We start from the raw sequence: 18,265 nt of genomic DNA, 5'->3' as shown, positions 1-18,265 counted from the left end.
TAAGGGAGGTCGAGTTCCTCAGCATGAATCAAAGTTTCACAGAAGTTAAATATTGTAAATATGGTGGGAGAATTGAGTCACCATCCACCATACAGCAGGTTAGACCAGTAGACTGCCAAAGAACCCACCCAGAATGGTCAGTATCATATTTGTTACAAGTAGCAATTTAGCTAATGTGCTTAAATATAGTTCAATTGAATTAGTAATAAGGAAGTGTACTTAATTTCTTTTTTTTAAGTTTATTTTTACTAATTTCTACACCCAGCGTGGGGCTCAAACCCACAACCCAAGATGGAGAGTTGCATGTTCCTCCAACTGAGCACAGCCAGGCACCCTGAAGTGTACTTAATTTCTAAATTGATTTAGGTTTTATAAAGGTGCAAGGGCTAAAAACAAAACAAAACCAAAAAAAAAAAAAAAACCCAAAACAAACAAAAAATACACAAAAACTCCCCTACAATTAAAAGTATCATTACAGGGGCGCCTGGGTGGCGCAGTCGGTTAAGCGTCCGACTTCAGCCAGGTCACGATCTCGCGGTCTGGGAGTTCGAGCCCCGCGTCAGGCTCTGGGCTGATGGCTCAGAGCCTGGAGCCTGTTTCCGATTCTGTGTCTCCCTCTCTCTCTGCCCCTCCCCCGTTCATGCTCTGTCTCTCTCTGTCCCAAAAATAAATAAACGTTGAAAAAAAAAATTAAAAAAAAAAAAAGTATCATTACAATAATTACAATAATGATTTAAGTCAACTCTGGGGTTCTACAAAGTATTTACTTTAATTTTTTTTTATGTTTATTTATTTTGAGAGAGACAGAGACAGTGTGAACAGGAGAGGAGTAGAAAGAGAGGGAGAGAGAGAGAGAGTCCCAGGCAGACTCTGTACTGTTAGTGCAGAGCCCAACATGGGGCTTGAACTCACAAAACAGTGAGATCATGACCTGAGTCGAAACTAAAAGTCAGACGTTTAACTCACTGAGCCACCAAGGAGCCCCAAATTATTTATTTTAAAAGGTATCTCATCCAACTTTGAGAAACTCTGGTTAAGTCCTGAATCCCACATTTATTATCTGTTTAACCTTAAGCAAGTTCACAAAACTTTCTGAGCCTCAGTAAATAACAATGGCCTCAGAAGTAACAATGGCTACTTCACAAAACTAAGGTCAGTCCTAATGAAATCAGAGAACATGCAAGTACTCAGTACAGTGCCTGGGGCTTAGTAAATACCCAGTACAACAACACTCACCATCATCAATATTAACTACAGACACATTGTATTGTTTTCTTAAAGGATGATCATCTTGTTGTTAATAATTAGTTTTTGCCCTCTATTAATTTCACATATGACTAGGAAAAGCATTCAAATTCTGAGCCTTATATCCCCTTCAATCTCTATGATCAGTTCTTGAAAGAAAGTAAATTGATTGAATTATTAGAAATAATAATACTACCTATGTAGGTGGTTTTACATGTATCCCAGGAAGAGAACTAGACCCTTAAGCACAATCTTTCTTATGTATAGAAGAGGAAAAACAATATTAAACATTTGCAATGGCTTTACAAAGATTGGCTGATTGAAAAAGTTGCTAAGCAATTTACACATGAGGGTAAAATTTTCACTAGTGCAGCAAATTGCATCATTTGTTCAAAATATTCACTGTCCCTCTCTAGTCAGCTCATTCCTATATTCTCCTTCCCATAAAAAAAAGAATCCTTTCTGCCTCTCTGACATCAGGTTTGGCCATGTGACTTGTTTTGACGAATGCAATGCAAGTTGAAGTAACACATGCCATATCCAAACAAAAGGTGTAGGAGCCATCTTATGAGTAATCCATTCGTTTTTTCTTCTTTACAGTGAGACCGGCTCATCCAAGAAAAGGACCATTCCCTTCAGCCTGACAACCAGAATAAAGACAAGGTAGGGCAGCATTACAGACAACCCCTGGGAGAGAAATAAACCACTGAGATTTGGAGGTTGTTACCTCAACATAACCTAGCAATATCTGACAAATACATGCAGATCCCACAAATGGAGGACTAAAACAAAATTTTAACATTTAGGTTAAAATATAGAGGAGCATTTTCTCACTGATTCATCTCCCTCACTTCTTTCCTCCTTTTGCCATAATACTATTCTTTCAGGGATAAATGTTATTTATCAGGGTAATGTTATTCTTTCAGGGATAAAATGTCTCATCTTAGGTCTCTAAATGCAAATCACTTGTAAGTGATGTCTTTTGAGGCACAGATACACATAACTAACCATTTTAACTGTGCCCAAATGTATTCTCTTTATCATTCCTGGGCACTGATTTCTTTCCTAACAAATAGCTGCTCCAAATGCTTGGACATCAAGAGGAAGGCAATCATTGGAGAGGCCTGAAGGGGGATAAGCCCTACTGAGATAATATAGTTATGCAAACAGCTCAAGTGAAGGGCAGGAAACATCAATGGGTGTAGGCTAGAACTCACCACATCAATGGTTATCACATGTGTGAGTGCCTGCCCTGGAGCACAATCCCATGAAGAGTCCAGTCATGTCTGGCCCAAGCATGCCTCACCACAGGATGTCAAAGAAAGGGGCCCCATGCACCTGCTATCTGTGATTCCATCTTACAATGAATGGCTCTGTGCATTCCAGATTGCACCAAGTGATGCCACTGTCTTTCCGTGAGCCTTGTGCAAGACAGATGATTCAACCCTGATAGATCCTTTTTTTTTTTTCCAACGTTTTTATTTATTTTTGGGACAGAGAGAGAGACAGAGCATGAACGGGGGAGGGGCAGAGAGAGAGGGAGACACAGAATCCGAAACAGGCTCCAGGCTCTGAGCCATCAGCCCAGAGCCTGACGCGGGGCTCGAACTCACGGACCGCGAGATCGTGACCTGGCTGAAGTCGGACGCTTAACCGACTGCGCCACCCAGGCGCCCCTAACCCTGATAGATCCTTAAAGGCAATAGCCATGTCTCATTCATCTTTGTATCCCAGTACTATTACACTTGTAATTAAAGGCCGCTTAGTGCCGAGCAGTTAAAAGCATGGTCTTTGAGTCAAGAGTTCAAGATTCAAATACCAGCTTCTCCACTTACTTGTGTTAACCTTATGAATAGATGCTGTTAAGTACCCTTCTACTGTCCCTCTGACTTGAACATTTTAAACTTTTTTAACATTTATTTATTTTTGAGAGAGAGAAAGAGAGAGAGAGAGAGAGAGAGAGAGAGAGCACGCGTGGGGGAGGGGCAGAGAGAGAGAGAGAGAGAGAGAGAGAGAGAGACACAGAATCCGAAGCAGGCTCCAGGCTCTGAGCTGTCAGCACAGAGCCCGAGATGGGGCCCGAACCTACAAACCGTAAGATCATGACCTGAGCCGCAGTCAGGCGCTCAACTGACTGAGCCACCCAGGCGCCCTCTGACTTGAACATTTTAGAGCAAAGGACTTTACACCACCAATATCAGCATCCCTGCTGAAGACTTCTTTTGAACCCTGGAAAACTACTCTGCTCTTGTAGGGTGCAAGATACAAGTTCGAGGAAAGTAACCACCTTCAAAAACAACTGGTTGAGATGTTTATATGTCTGTGCTCACCAAAGCATTATTCACAATATCCAAAAGGTAGAAACAAACCAAATGTCCATTGACAGATGAATGGATAAACAAAATGTGGTATGTAAATACAATGGAATATTATTCATCCTTAAAAAGGAATGAAATTCTCATTCATGCTACATCAAGGATAAGCCTTGAAAATATAACACTAAGTGAATTAAGCCAGATACAAAGGGACAAATATTATATGGTTCCACTTACATGAGGTACTAGGATAGTCAAATTCAAAGAGACAGAAAGTAGAATAATGGTTGCCAAGAGACTGGGGGCAGGAGGGAATGGGAAGTCAATGTTTAGTGGGTATAGAGTTTCCTTTTGGGTTGATGCAAAAATTCCGAAGATGGATGGTGGTAATGGTTTCACAACATCGTGCATGTACTTAAAACCACAAAGTTGTACATTTAAAAATGGTTGAAATGGTAAATGTGTGCTACATATGTTTTACCACAATAAAAAAATAAGAATAATAAAAATATATTTTAAAAAAGAAAAGAAAAAAAAACTGACAGAAGCTGGTGGTTGGTTACACATCCCTGCTCGCTTAACCCTCATGTGAGATCATCCTAAGGGAGGGGTTTACCCCATTTTCAGAGTCTCCTTGTGAGATTAAACTCCAGTCACCACTGGAGTAACTTCCTGAACAGGGAACTTCCTGTCCCATCTGTTGTCTGCCTTCTCTTCCCTACCTCATACCCTGGTTCACCTACTGGTGATAGCAAATAATTACCTTCACAAGAATACTTGTCTCAGGGTTTGCCACTGAAAGCAAGTGTCTTAACTTCTCTAAACACTTACTTCCTCATCATGAGAAATAATACTTGGATCATGGACTTACTGTAAAAATTAAATGAGATTATTCTTAAACATGCTTAGCAAAATGCCTGCCACATAGTAGTTACTTATTAGCTTCGTGAACTTCTAGCCCAATAGTCACCTGCCTTTTAAACTAAGTCTCTCAGTTTCAGGAAGAGATTAAAAATCAAAGAGCTATCGTTTTCCATCTTCCACACGATTAACACCTCCCATGATTTATCATTCGCCATTTAACCACAAGAGGCATGAAAAGGAACTAGAATTTTGCATCCAATTCAAGCCTTTGCTTAGAAGTGGGGTAAGCCCACAAAGGAAGTTAGATAAACTCCCAGATATAACAGATTTTCCAAGACAGACAGATCACCACCATACCCTCCTGACCTGGAGAATTAGGGAGCTATGGGGATAACAATACACAAACCTTAACTCTACCCTTTCTCTTTGCCTCCAAATGTACCATCTTAGCATCATTAAGGCTTATGATGAAGACTAAGATGCATTGAGTCTTTTCTGCTCTCTAGTGCACCAAATGAAACCATAGCATCCAGAAAATCCATTGAAGTGTATCCTTTGCTAAGTACCATTTTATTTGCTTTGGTTTCTCTTTACTTGCTTGCCAAAATACACAGAGAATTTTGTTAGCACAGTGATCAACTGTGCCAATTAGCAAACCAGAGGAATAGGTTACTGACTCTGGTGGACTCTCATAAATAAAACTGGTGAGAAATTCAGGGCACCTGGGTGGCTCAGTCGGTTAAACATCTGACTCCTGATTTCAGCTCTGGTCATGATCTCAGGGTCGTGAAATCAAGCCCCATGTCATTGGGCTCCACACTGGGCATGGAGCCTGCTTAAGATTCTCTCTCTCCTTCTCCCTCTGCCCCTTCCCTGCTCTCTCTCTCTCTCTCAAATAAATAAATAAATAAATAAATAAATAAATAAATAAATAAATGTTAAAAAAAAAAAGACTGATGAGAAATTCAATTTCTATACCCTGCTTTTGTAGAAAATGGCTTTCTGAATATGTGCTTTTTTAAAAGCTGAACAAAAGTTGACTACACTTACATGTTAAAAAGGGAAGCTCTGTTACCAAAACAAATAAATAATAAAATCCCAAATTATATCTTGCCCTTTATCATAATCCCCCAAAGCTTTTTTCTAACACCTCATATGTCCATAGCCTTCAATTTTGTTCTTATCTCTCACAATTATATACAGGTGGCCAACCTAAGTACAAAGCATCTGACTGAAGGTAAACACCATCCATACTGGGCATGTCTAATGGTTTCCATCTTTGCCTCAATTACATTAAGTTTATAAGGCTCATACTTCTCCCTACATTACTGCCTATATTTTTCCATTTCCACTTACTTTTTATAAAATAATGACAAGATTCCAGAAATATTCAAATAATCACACAAACTCTGCTATACAAATATGGTAAGTGCTGCTGAAATAAAACTACTTCTTAAGAGTTAAGATCATGATTATAATAGCTCAAAACATTGGTTCATAAGTTGAAGCACAGAAGTCAAGATTAATGTTATGAAAGGGACTTTAGCAATGTTACCATCTAAAGTACAAAGTGGTGTAAGTCATACAAAAGTAAAGTCATAGGCAACTGATATGCATAGGGCATTGAATGTGGTTCCAGCATATAACTCTCAGTTTTGTACATTTCAGGGAGTATACCATTTCCATTCGTGAACTTTCTTACACCACTTTCAGAAGCTGTATACTATGAATTTCCTTTTAGTCTAACCAAGTCAGTTTAATGCCAACTGTAAACATGTTCAAAGATTTTAAAACAAGAGCCATACTCTCTGTGCTCTACTCAAAACTCACTGAAAAGAACTTGGTCCCTGATGACATTTGGAGAGATTCTCAAAGCCAACAAGCAGTGTGGAGTCCCATTATAGAACAGGAGCATCTTCACCTGGAAAGTGGTCTTTTAAAGGTATTAAAACTGCATAAATTGTGTTTGGTCAATGGAATCATAATGGGCAGTGCTAGGATTCCCAAGACCATATTCACAATCTTTCTATTGTTTTCCAGGTCATTCTACTACTTGCTCATGCCAATTTCAAACCCTATACTCCCACAAACACCAAAAGCAGGTAGTTATTGCCATGAAAGTAAAATGAAAGAATAAAGAGAATCCAGCATCTTTGGTTGTGTCAGAGATGAAACCCCTTGATGGTTAAGTTCGAACCTCATCTCCTTAATGGATCACAGGGTCTTCATGCCTTCACTCTGTCTGGCCTCTTTCATCATCTGGCATCCCCAGCTAAGCTAATCTCCAGCTCCACAGGTCTACTTTCACCTCCCCAAATCCCAAATCTCCTATTCTCTTGCTCATCTTTGGACCTAGACTGTTCCTTCTACCATCAAAACGAAGGGCACCCCAGCTAACTCCACTTAGTGCTCCACCTCACCCTAGGTGTCACCTTCTTCAAGAAGCCCTCTTCAGCCTTCATCCATGAATCTCCTAAGCCCTCCGTGACACCCTGGGTGCTCCCCCATAATAGTTCCCATTACAATAGCCTGCTTATTTGTCTAGTGCCTCACTAATGGCTACAATCCCAGAGCCCCTAAATATCACTTGCTCTGTTTACAGTTGCATTCCCTGTGCCCAGGAGAGGGCTGGCAAGAAGCAAGCACACGCACATTTGTTGAATATATAATATAAGCACTTAACTCTTTGTTAATAAAGTCCATCATGAAAGTACACTAGCCATTCTTGTTTTCCAGGATAAAATAGCTAATAAAATGACAATTACTGGGGCACCAGGGTGGCTCAGTTGGTTGAGCGTCCAACTCTGGCTCAGGTCATGATCTCACGGGTTGTGGGTTCAAGCCCTACATCGGGCACTTTGCCGTTAGCGTGGAGCCCACTTTGGATCCTCCATCTCCCTCTCTCTATGCCCCTCCCCCCGTCTCAAAAATAAACATTTAAAAAATGCCAATTACTTAATTCTTTGCATGAAAAAAACTATTGTAAAAAAATATCATTTTAGATCTGGAAAGAGACCAGATGATTTTGACACATACCAAGAGATCCCCAAATAAGGAGAAAAGTAGTGGCAAAGCCAAAAATGGAACTCAGGTCATTTGACCCACAGGTCAGTACTCACATCTATATATCCAAAAGGATCTGCTCTGAAGTTATTCTAAGCAAGTATTCATGTTACTGAATTCAAGGTGGCCTGTCAGAGTATTTGAAGCCTGTGTACAAAAAGATAGTTTTGTCTTGGACTTAACAGAAAAGGTAAAGAATTTCCCTTGTGTACCCCTGCTAACTGTTCCATGCTTACAAGCCTAATGAACAGCAGCCACTGAAACTCAGTTGCCTTTGTATCCACCCAGCTCAAACAAGATCTATTTTCAACACGCTCCTAAGAATGCCAAACACATTCACAACCAAACCTCCTGCTTCCCGCACCCCACCCCCACCCTGCCATGGGGAACTTCCAGGAACAAGATGGTTAAAGGGCCAAAATGCAAAACAAAAAAGGGGTAGGAGGGAACTTTACCCAGAAAGAACACACACACACACACACACACACACACACACACACACACACACACACACACACACACACACACACACACACACACACACACATCACAGGAAAGAAAGAAGATACATCAAAAGCCCTCTTCTGAGAGCCAAACGTGAAAGAGTCAACAACATTGCTCCCAGGATCCTGCCCTTTGAACCACAATCTTGCTCCTCCAGGTGATGACAGTTAACTTGGAGCTGGCTGAAAGGAAGGCAGCATGGTTAAACTGCCTTCAACTAGGCATAAGAAAGCCATCCTGGTAGGAGTTTGGCAGCCACCAGTTCACCAAGAAAATAACCAGAGAACATCGCACCAATCCAACCACACATCTTGCAGAGCAGCTCAAACCTCCACCTTCAGAACAGAGTTCACCAACAGGGCAACTCCAAAACCCTGTACCCACTTCAGTCACCTTGGACCCACAGAGGATGAACTTCCCACCTCGACCACACCCACCTTGTTTTAGAGAAACTTGCTACATAAGACCTAGTAACTACAATGCATAACTAGGTTTAGTTTTTCATATAAAACCCTGCCCTTTCTTATTATAATTAGCCACGCTGCTTTAGTGGAAAGCCTCTGACAGTCTGTATAAGAGTATTCCTACAGAACAGTCACACTGCTCAATTCCCATTCAAGCTCTCGTCTTCTAAGCCACTAAGAAGTTGCCTTGAATTAATAGTTTGCTCTTAATACATTTACAGGGAATGCACTTTGCTGCCTGCAATTCATTCATACTCTGAAATCATGTAATGACAACTACCTTTAGGGGTGGAAAGCTGCAAGGCAGGGAAGGAAAAAAAAATGGAACAGGAACACTAACAGACCTGGCATGCACACACATGCACACGTGTAAACACACTGCACACATATAAGAGAATCAAGTGAGCAAAATGTAGAATCTAAAGAACAAACCATGGCAAAGTACAGCTGCTTGTATAAGGCATCTATGATCACTGTCACTGGACTTTCATCCACATGTGTACCCCAGAGATGCCCTCCGACCCAACCCACACTTTTCATCCACTGGGGCCACAATCTCACTATTAACTTCCAAGAAAAAGTAATCACTTAGTTCCTTCCTGAAAGTGCTGGCTGCCTTTCTTTCACTTCTCTTCATTCTCTTTTTAATTTTGTTGAGTGCCCACTAGGTGCCAGCAACTAGAGATTTCCTGGAACTTCAAAGCAATAAATCTAAAAGATGGAAGTGGAAAAGGAATGCCCAAAAGTTAAAAGCACAACCTGAGGCACAACGCTGGGAAACAGAGCCAGCCAAGGACTAAGGCAATCTGACAACAGCAGAAGCTGAACTGGCCCAAGAGAGGGGTGACCATTTATATGAGCAATTAAGTCAGTGTGGTTGTAGCCCTGACCTTCCCCAGCTGAGGCACAGTGAATAGCAAATCACAAAGAGGACTCAGCCCGAGCAGTGAAAGAAAGCCAGCCTGGCTCTTCCTGGTGCCTTTGCACTGACACTGGGTTCAGGGTTGTTTCTGCTGTAATCAAGGGGCCATACACTACTACTACGATGGCAAGTGATAATTTAGGAACCTTGAGGGTCAGGCAGATGCAGGTTCAGTTTCTAGATCTGCCACAGCATTAACTTTGAGCAAATCCTTCTGTTCATTTATTCAATCAACAGATATTTATTTGAGCATCTACTATGTGTTAAAGACTCTTTTAGGCACTGGGGATACAGCAAAAGGCAAAAGCTCTTCCCTTCATAGAGCTTAGCAAATTCTTTGAGCCTCAGTTTCCTCATCTACAAAATGGGAATAATATACCTACCATTATAAGTAGCTTGAAATGAGGAATATAAAGCACCTAGCACATAATAAATGTTCGGTGAATGGTATCCTTCACAGAACAGAGCTAACTTAGCTACAACTCCCAACTAGAGTGTGAGCTCCAGATGAAGAACTATCTCTGGTTTACCTCTATACCCCCCAGTACCTATCACATAGTAGGTGCTCAATGAGTATTTCACAAATCAATGAATGATTATTCAATCAATAGTAGCCATTATTATGGTAACTTATAATCATTATTCTTTCCCAAGCCACTGAGGTTCTATTACCTAAAAAAGCAACAGGGAAGGGGACACCTGGGTGGCTCAGTCAGCTGAGCCTCCAACTCTTGATTTCAGCTCAGGTAATGATCCCGGGGTCCTGGGATCGAGCCCCACGTCAGGCTCTGCACTGAGCATGAAGCCTGCTTAAGATTCTTTTTCTTTCTCCCTCTGCCCCTCTCCCTTGTTCACTCTCTAGCTTTCTCTCTCTCACTCTAAAAAAAAAGTTAAAAAATAAAAAAATAACAAGGCATTAAGTTAAAGCCTTTTTTAAATAAAAGTAAGGTGCACTACACAATATATCTTCAGACTTCTTTTTACATAAAAGAGAATGTTACTAAATGTAAGTATTCCAATTCAAGAAATCTATTAGTATGGAGACTTGCATAGGCAGCTGATGCAGATGTCTGCCCACTGCTTTCCTAACCATAAAGTAAGGACAAGTTGGCCAGGTTTCAGGTTGATCCATAAGACACTTAAAAAGTACAGTTAAATGATGGGGTGCCTGGCTGGCTCAGTCGGTAGAGCATGTGACTCCTGATCTTAGGGTCCAGGTTCGAGCCCTACATTATGTGTAGAGATTACATTAAAATAAAATCTTGGGGCGCCTGGGTGGCACAGTCGGTTAAGCGTCCGACTTCAGCCAGGTCACGATCTCGCGGTCCGTGAGTTCGAGCCCCGCGTCGGGCTCTGGGCTGATGGCTCCGAGCCTGGAGCCTGTTTCCGATTCTGTGTCTCCCTCTCTCTCTGCCCCTCCCCCGTTCATGCTCTGTCTCTCTCTGTCCCAAAAATAAATAAACGTTGAAAAAAAATAAAATCTTGTATAAAAGAAAATACTTGATAGCAGCACTCTCAACAATAGCCAAATTATGGAAAGAGCCTAAATGTCCATCAACTGATGAATGGATAAAGAAATTGTGGTTTATATACACAATGGAGTACTACGTGGCAATGAGAAAGAATGAAATATGGCCCTTTGTAGCAACGTGGATGGAACTGGAGAGTGTGATGCTAAGTGAAATAAACCATACAGAGAAAGACAGATACCGTATGTTTTCACTCTTATGTGGATCCTGAGAAACTTAACAGGAACCCATGGGGGAGGGGAAGGAAAAAAAAAAAAGAGAGAGAGGTTAGAGTGGGAGAGAGCCAAAGCATAAGAGACTCTTAAAAACTGAGAACAAACTGAGAGCTGATGGGGGGGTGGGAGGGAGGGGAGGGTGGATGATGGGTATTGAAGAGGGCATCTTTTGGGATGAGCACTGGGTGTTGTATGGAAACCAATTTGACAATAAATTTCATATATTAAAAAAAAAATACTTAAAGTTTGGCACACGTACTAAAAGATAATCTATCAGAAAGGTATGCTTTAAAAAGAGTGCCACATCAACAAACAATCACAAAACCTCAATGGCTTAAAACAACAAAGGTTTATTTCTTGGTCTCATTATATGTCCAATGCCAGTTGCTCATTTAGTGACTAAGGGACTCAGGCAGATGAAGACTCCATCTCAACACATGCTTCCATGACTATCACAGCAGAAAGCAAGCACTGTTCGGTCTCACGCTGGAAAGTAAATATTCTAGCATAGAAGTGACACTAGTCACTTCCAACATACACCTGGAAGGAGAGAAAAGTAGCTAGGGTGAACATAAACAATCTCTACCAAAGGTGATACTAAGACCAACAAGCTGTGGAATAACAAAAGGATTTGTTAAAGAGAATGCTCCAATAAAACAACTAGACAGCTCTAAGGTTCTCAAATCCTAGACCTCAGAGGGTGTTTTTTAGAGCAGTGCCCTAAACATGAAGACATCTCAAACAACACAAACCTGGACTCTGAATTTTGAGAGCAACTCTGATTTTTTTCTATAACTATACTGAGGGTCCAGATAAGCTTTTATTTAGGAAACACAAAAAAAGTTTCTACAGCTGAAAAACATTAGAAAAACCACTAATGTAAACCAAATCCTTTGTTTTACAGATTAAAAAAGTAGACGGGGGGAGGGGGGAAGGAGGCCCAGGAAGTTAAAGTGACCCCACCCCACCCCCAGGAAAGCTCCAGAATGTTTACCAGATGTAGAAATAAGTCCATTGATAGATTTGTTGTACGGCCGCACCACCCTCTGGCCTTACCCTTCATCTTTGCTCTCTTTAACTGGCACAATAGAGCCAGACCCAGACCAAAATCATGTCACACAATAAATGGTATGGATGGTAAGTAGTCCCCACCCTACTGCACTAAATAATGATTCACATCCCATTAGCAATGCTCTACATTACTCATTCCTTATTTCCTGGCAAATGTGAAGCCATTAGTAGAAGTTAATACTAACCTTCAGGACACTTTCATTTTGTTCACAGAAGACTACAGGTTAACAGCCAGCTAGGATGTGTATTCACTCAATTTCATTCTTTTCTCATGTGCCCAGCTTTGCTTCATGCCCAGTTTTCCTCTACCTTTCATTCACACTAAAGCACTGGGTGCCACATACTTAGGCCTCAGTGGTCTTCTAACCCCCAATCTTTCTTTTTCAAATCATCTTATACTATCTAGCCCATGAAATAAACTCAAACTTTTCAACCTGGAATGCAGTTACCTCAATTTTACTCCAACCTACTCTTCCAACATTATCTCTGTTGTAGTACTGATCCTGCCGGGCCAAAGGCAAGATGATGGGCCTGGAAGTCAAAATAACACAGTAATAAATCCTAGATCTGCAAGTTCCTTAATCTGAGTGTCAATGTTCTCACCCTTAAAACAGTATGATGGCATCTACTTTGAGAGCGTCTTGAGAGTGTGTAACAGTGAGGATTGTGTTTGACTACAAGCAACAAATAGTGGCTTGCAAGTAAGGAGGTAATTTGTTTTATGCAATAAGAAGTATGGGAGAAGTCAGTCTAGGCTGGTACTATGGCTCAATGACATCATTGAGATCAAGATCCTTCCAGGTTCCATTTTTATGGAACTGTCATTAAAATGGAACCATGGAACCATTCAAAATGGTTTTGCCATTTTTAATATCTTTGTTGCGGTAGTTGGCTGCTGCCCTTTCAGGCACTGCACCTATGTTCCCAGGAGCAAGAAGCAGAAAGGGGCCAAAGCTGTTGCGGTATACTAGCCACATGTGTCCTCCTCACTAAGCTTTTAGGAAAGCCCTCATCCAACAACATCCACTTACATCATTATAAGACCTGAGTCTCATGGCCACTCCAGGCTGTAAAAGAGTCTTGGAGAGTGAGATGGGCATATTTCCATCTCAAACAAAATTGAGGTTCTTTTAGTTAGAAAGGAGAGAATGAATATTGGATAGGCAATCAGTAATGTCCATCATAGTATTAAATTATACATTTTAGGTAAAGTGCTAAGCACAGTAGTTAACAGCTCAATAAAGGTAGAGCTGTAATTACTACCATTATAATTACTGTTGTTATTATTACTCACCTATCTTACCCTCTGATCAAATGGAATAACTCATTATATCTAGATGTTCTCCTTACATTTCTACTATATACTTATCTATATGCTCTATATGTATTTCCAACACTATCTCTGCTTCAAGGTCCAGGAAAATGCCATTTCATCCAAGAAGTCTTTCCTGACACCTACCCCTAATAATAAGTGCTATGGTGGCAGAACCCACATCTGACAAAAACTCCTATGTTCATTATTCCATTGAGCCTCGTCTGTTGGAACACAGTGGGCTCTAATAAACAGTGCCTTGATAGTTTAAGTAATTCATGTACATTTCATACTCACATTTATAGTCAATCCTCTAGAATCAAACTTGGTATATTCCTATAATGTAAAAGTTAAACGTTAGGTTTGTATGTCATAAAGCTAGTTGTGGGACAGAGAGGATGCAGATTGTATTCCCTAAGAATAAGAAGAAAAACATTATAAAATTCTCTAACACACATTACTTTTTATAAGCTGTGGGAGTTCAGATTACAGTTCATCAAATATTTCCTCCTCTACTATGGGCAGAGTCTACTTTTACCCATGGATGTTGATCTTCACCATGTGACATGCTATGTCCAAAAAGGTCATTAGTGAAAATGACATTTGTTTGTGCAGTTTGACTTGGCTATCAAATCCAGTTACCTGCCACAAGAGGGGCATGCCTTAAGTAGCTGCGATCCCTTCTGCTTGGGCCCAAGAACACATGGGGAGCAGACCAGAACCCAACATGTAGCCCACAGGACAGCCATCCCAAGAGCCCAGCCTAGATCAGCCAAATCACAGTCAACTTAAAAATTCAGGAGTGTGAGGGGCGCCTGAGTGGCGTTGTCGGTTAAGCGTCCGACTTCAGCCAGGTCACGATCTCGCGGTCCGTGAGTTCGAGCCCCGCGTCGGGCTCTGGGCTGATGGCTCAGAGCCTGGAGCCTGTTTCCGATTCTGTGTCTCCCTCTCTCTCTGCCCCTCCCCCGTTCATGCTCTGTCTCTCTCTGTCCCAAAAATAAATAAACATTGAAAAAAAAATTAAAAAAAAAAATTCAGGAGTGTGAGAATTAATACCTGTTGCTGTAAGTCAAAAAGTTTTGACACAGAGCAAAAGTTGCCTAATATAACTTCTATCAATTGATGTATTTTAGCATTTCTTACATGTTGATTCACTTTGTTCCTTTTCTTCACATAAGAAAGAACAGTGTGAAGCATATCTGTCTTTGGTACATCCAATGATGTCTGTCTTTGGATCAACTGTTTTAGATTTATGAGACCTACATTCCCATTAATATCAGTGCTTTTTCATTTTCCATTTGTTTATTTTTCTAAAAGAAAGTCACAACAAAGTATCAAGCAATAATATAAACCTTGCTGAAACTAAACTGTTGACTGGCAAGTAGGTCTCCCATATAACAGCCAAAATGTTAACTTCTTATCTGATAAAAGGCATTTAAGGGTGTCTGTAACAAAACAAACAAAAATGTAGATTATACAAAGTCAATATCACCAAAGTCAAAGACTGTCTGTTGAGGTGAAATTATGGATTCCATTCATTTAAACTCATATTTGAGGGTATCTGTTTTGGCAAACCATGACCATTGAGTTTCACCAATGGGAAGACGCTGATAAGGCTTAAGTCTTGTGGCCTTTCCAACAAAATAAAATAAGGAGGCCATACTATTTTAATAGAATAATTTTAAATATAATTATATTTACTCACTAATGAAAAAGAGTCTCTTTGTAAGTGAAAGAGAAAATAAAATTCCAATCCCTTAGCAAATGGGGGAAAAAAAGCCAACTGAATAAGATCATGTATTCAACCAATACCTATTCAAAACTCCAACTGGAAGTTTAAGGTATCAATAAAAATAGAAGAGTGTGGGTTTTGTTTTGTTTTATCTTCTTTTAAATAATCATCATTACATTTGGAACCAATTTCCACTCAGCTAAAGTTGACCTACCAGAAATATATAATACACGAAGTTACTAAATTTGCCTATTGGTAAGAAGTGACAGCCTTCAGAGTGGCAAGACACATAGGACAGTGCAAAGGTCATTAACATCGCAATGGACTCTTAACAGAACAGGCCCTATGTATGCTGGGAGAGGCCATACTTCAGAACAGACACATAGACAGCACAACCCAAATTCGAATTCAAGGCCATAGCCAAGGTCACAGGCTCTGGGTCAGAGAAACCTGTGCTGAAGAGATCACTGTTACACTAAACTGTGACACGATACAAAACTCCTTTTAGCTTCCTTATCTATAATTTGGGGGTAATAATAACACCTACCTCATAGGATCTCTGAAAGTTTTTAAAAAGATAATGTATGTAAAATACTCCACAAAGTGCTAGCATACGCAATAGCAATAATAGTAATAGTAATAATACTACCCTCACAAACCTGGCTCCTACATGATAACGACCCTAATCAGTATACTCTGACTCACCATCTGTTCACAAAACACTGAATGCACAGCTTTATAGTCACATCCAGATACAGCTTCTATAAGGTAACAGCTCTCTGATCAGTAACTTTTCTAGTGAATTCAGGAAAAGGGCACTGAAAAAAACAAGGCTTTCACTAATAGAGAATTGAGACCACACTCCCTCCACCCATGAACATCTTGCTGGTGAAACCATGCTTCCATCACCATCCACACATCACCCTCCCAAACTGTGCAAGGCTTTTATTAAAGCACAGAGGCAGACAGACAAGATGGCTCACCTTAGGAGCAAACTCACCTTAAAAGCAAACTCTTCTACCCTCCAGAAATGATCTGGCTTGACCCCACTGCCACCTCCAAACTGACAGCCAAACTGTAAGTGAAGAAGGCAAGCCCTCACTTCCAGAAGTTGAGTTACACTGTCAAAAACTAACGGAATCCCTTCAATCCGTGGTCATCCTAACAAGGCATGCTTGTCTGCTTCAAAAATATCTTACAAATCCATTAATAGAGCCAAGAACCAAGTACTATATACTGAAAAACTATGTGACTTTACAAGGACAAGAGTGACCATAGGAGACAAAGTGCCACACCCTTTTCCAGATAGCTCAACAGTAAATGGTGTCACTTATAAAGAAGTCTGCAATTCTAGAGAAATAGGTGGGCAATTCTAACCCCCTAATACTCCCCCCCCCCAACACCACTGCATTATTTTTTACACAGATTCATTTCATCTTTTTGAAGCCAATGGCCTGAGCATCCCCAACTACCACAACTAGTGAGGGGAGGAAGGGGCAGAGAAGAAACAAACACAAGTCAAGTATACTTGCTTCTGAGCCCATTTTCGAAGAGTTTTCCTCCCGCTTGTCTGCCTCTCACAGCTGGAGCCTCATACCTGGTGGAAACCAATGGTTAAGTAAAACCACTGATTTAAAAAGCCAACCAGGAAACTAACCATGACAAGTGGGAGCTGCCCTCCTCTCCCGAGCGTTGATTGGCTCTTGAGGTTTTACCGGTCCCCGTTCTGCCCACATAAGTGGCAGGTGTAACTGTCAATCACAGAGGGACCTGACAATTCACCACTCTGGGAGTAAATTGCCTTTCATCCAGCAAAGGCAGGTAGCCGCCTAAAATCGATCCGCTCATAACAGAGCAGACCCTCCCTCTCTGGAAAGGAGAACAGAGACCCTTAAGTACAAAATAAATAAGCCCGGGTCGATCCGAGAGTTTATGAGCGCTGTTTTATTAACCCGCACCAAAGCAGTCCTTAATCTTCACTGTCCTAAGATGATCTTTCAAACGCTCGGACGAAATTTAAAAAAAAAAAAAAAAGAAGGAGAAAGAAAAAAATAAGGCACAACCTTCTAAGTACCCCTTGTCTTGTATAATTCGGAGATGGGGAGGGGAGGAAAGGAATGCCGTTCAGTTTAATTTCACAGCGTATTCGTTTTCATACACCACCACCCTCTACCCCTCCCCAGTAAAGCCGGCTTCATTTTCCCTGACACGGGTTTTTGTTTTTTTTTTTTTTTAACACGCTCCCCTCGGAGCCCACCAAGGCAGTCAGGCACCCCACCCCCCCTGGGCTGGGGCTCCACCTTTCTCCACTTTGTTCTGCTTGGGGTTCCCCCAGACCCTTGCCCCTGCGTACACCCCACCCCTCGAGGCAAGGGGGGGGGGGGAAGCCAGGCGAAAAAGGGGAGCTGGAGAAAAGAAAGGCGATGGCAGTGAGGGTAGCTGCCGGAGAGGGACTGCAGGAGGTGGCCCGAGCCGCCGGGGCGAGCGAGCGGCGCCGGCGCGCCAGTGCAAGCCGTGCACTTGTTCCAATCCGGGGGTTTCTACATCAAGGCAAATCCGCCCTTAGGCCGCCCCATCCTTTCCCCCGCCCCAGAAAGCCCCGGGGGAGGCGGATGGTTCACCCCTCGGCTCCCCGTGATAACGCATTGCAGCTCCCCACTAGTGAGGGAGACCCGGCACGAGGGATGCCCGGCATGGGCGCCCCGAGGGAGCCGGGTGCCCAGCGGCCCCGGCCCCGGCGTCGACGTCTCACCTTTCGGATGCTCGCCCCGGGGCCGTCCCACATGGATTTTTACAACCTCACGTCGCCCTGGCCCCGGGCGGCCGGGAGGAGCTGGAGCCGGCGCCGGAGCCAGAGCCCGAGCGAGCAGGAGCGAGAGGAGGAGGTGGAGGAGGAGCGGGGCGGGGAGGGAGGGCACGGCTCCGAGAGCCGGGGCCGGGCGCGGGGCCGGGCGGGGCTGACGGCCGAGGGGGCGGCACCCGCCGCAGTCCCGAGACGCGCGCTCGCGCGGCGCTGCCAGGGTTTCCCG

The 18,265-nt window shown here is 42.1% G+C and overlaps 1 protein-coding gene across 17 annotated transcripts in view; it reads right to left on the bottom strand.

The window, feature by feature from the left end:
- The window catches only part of ERC2 (ELKS/RAB6-interacting/CAST family member 2), a 939,781-nt gene extending 921,653 nt beyond the window's left edge, over window positions 1-18,128 (bottom strand). For all 17 annotated transcript variants that reach the window (XR_005784479.1, XR_005784476.1, XR_005784477.1 and 14 more), the window contains exon 1: window positions 17,989-18,128. The gene's annotated coding sequence lies outside the window, so the exon portion shown is untranslated. The remainder of the gene's footprint in view (window positions 1-17,988) is intronic.
- Between the last annotated feature and the right edge of the window lie 137 nt (window positions 18,129-18,265).

The sequence above is a fragment of the Herpailurus yagouaroundi genome, unplaced genomic scaffold, assembly GCF_014898765.1.
Source record: "Herpailurus yagouaroundi ecotype Mexico unplaced genomic scaffold, PumYag 213, whole genome shotgun sequence".
Lineage (NCBI taxonomy): Eukaryota > Metazoa > Chordata > Mammalia > Carnivora > Felidae > Herpailurus > Herpailurus yagouaroundi.
This window is presented reverse-complemented; position numbering and strand designations above follow the sequence as displayed.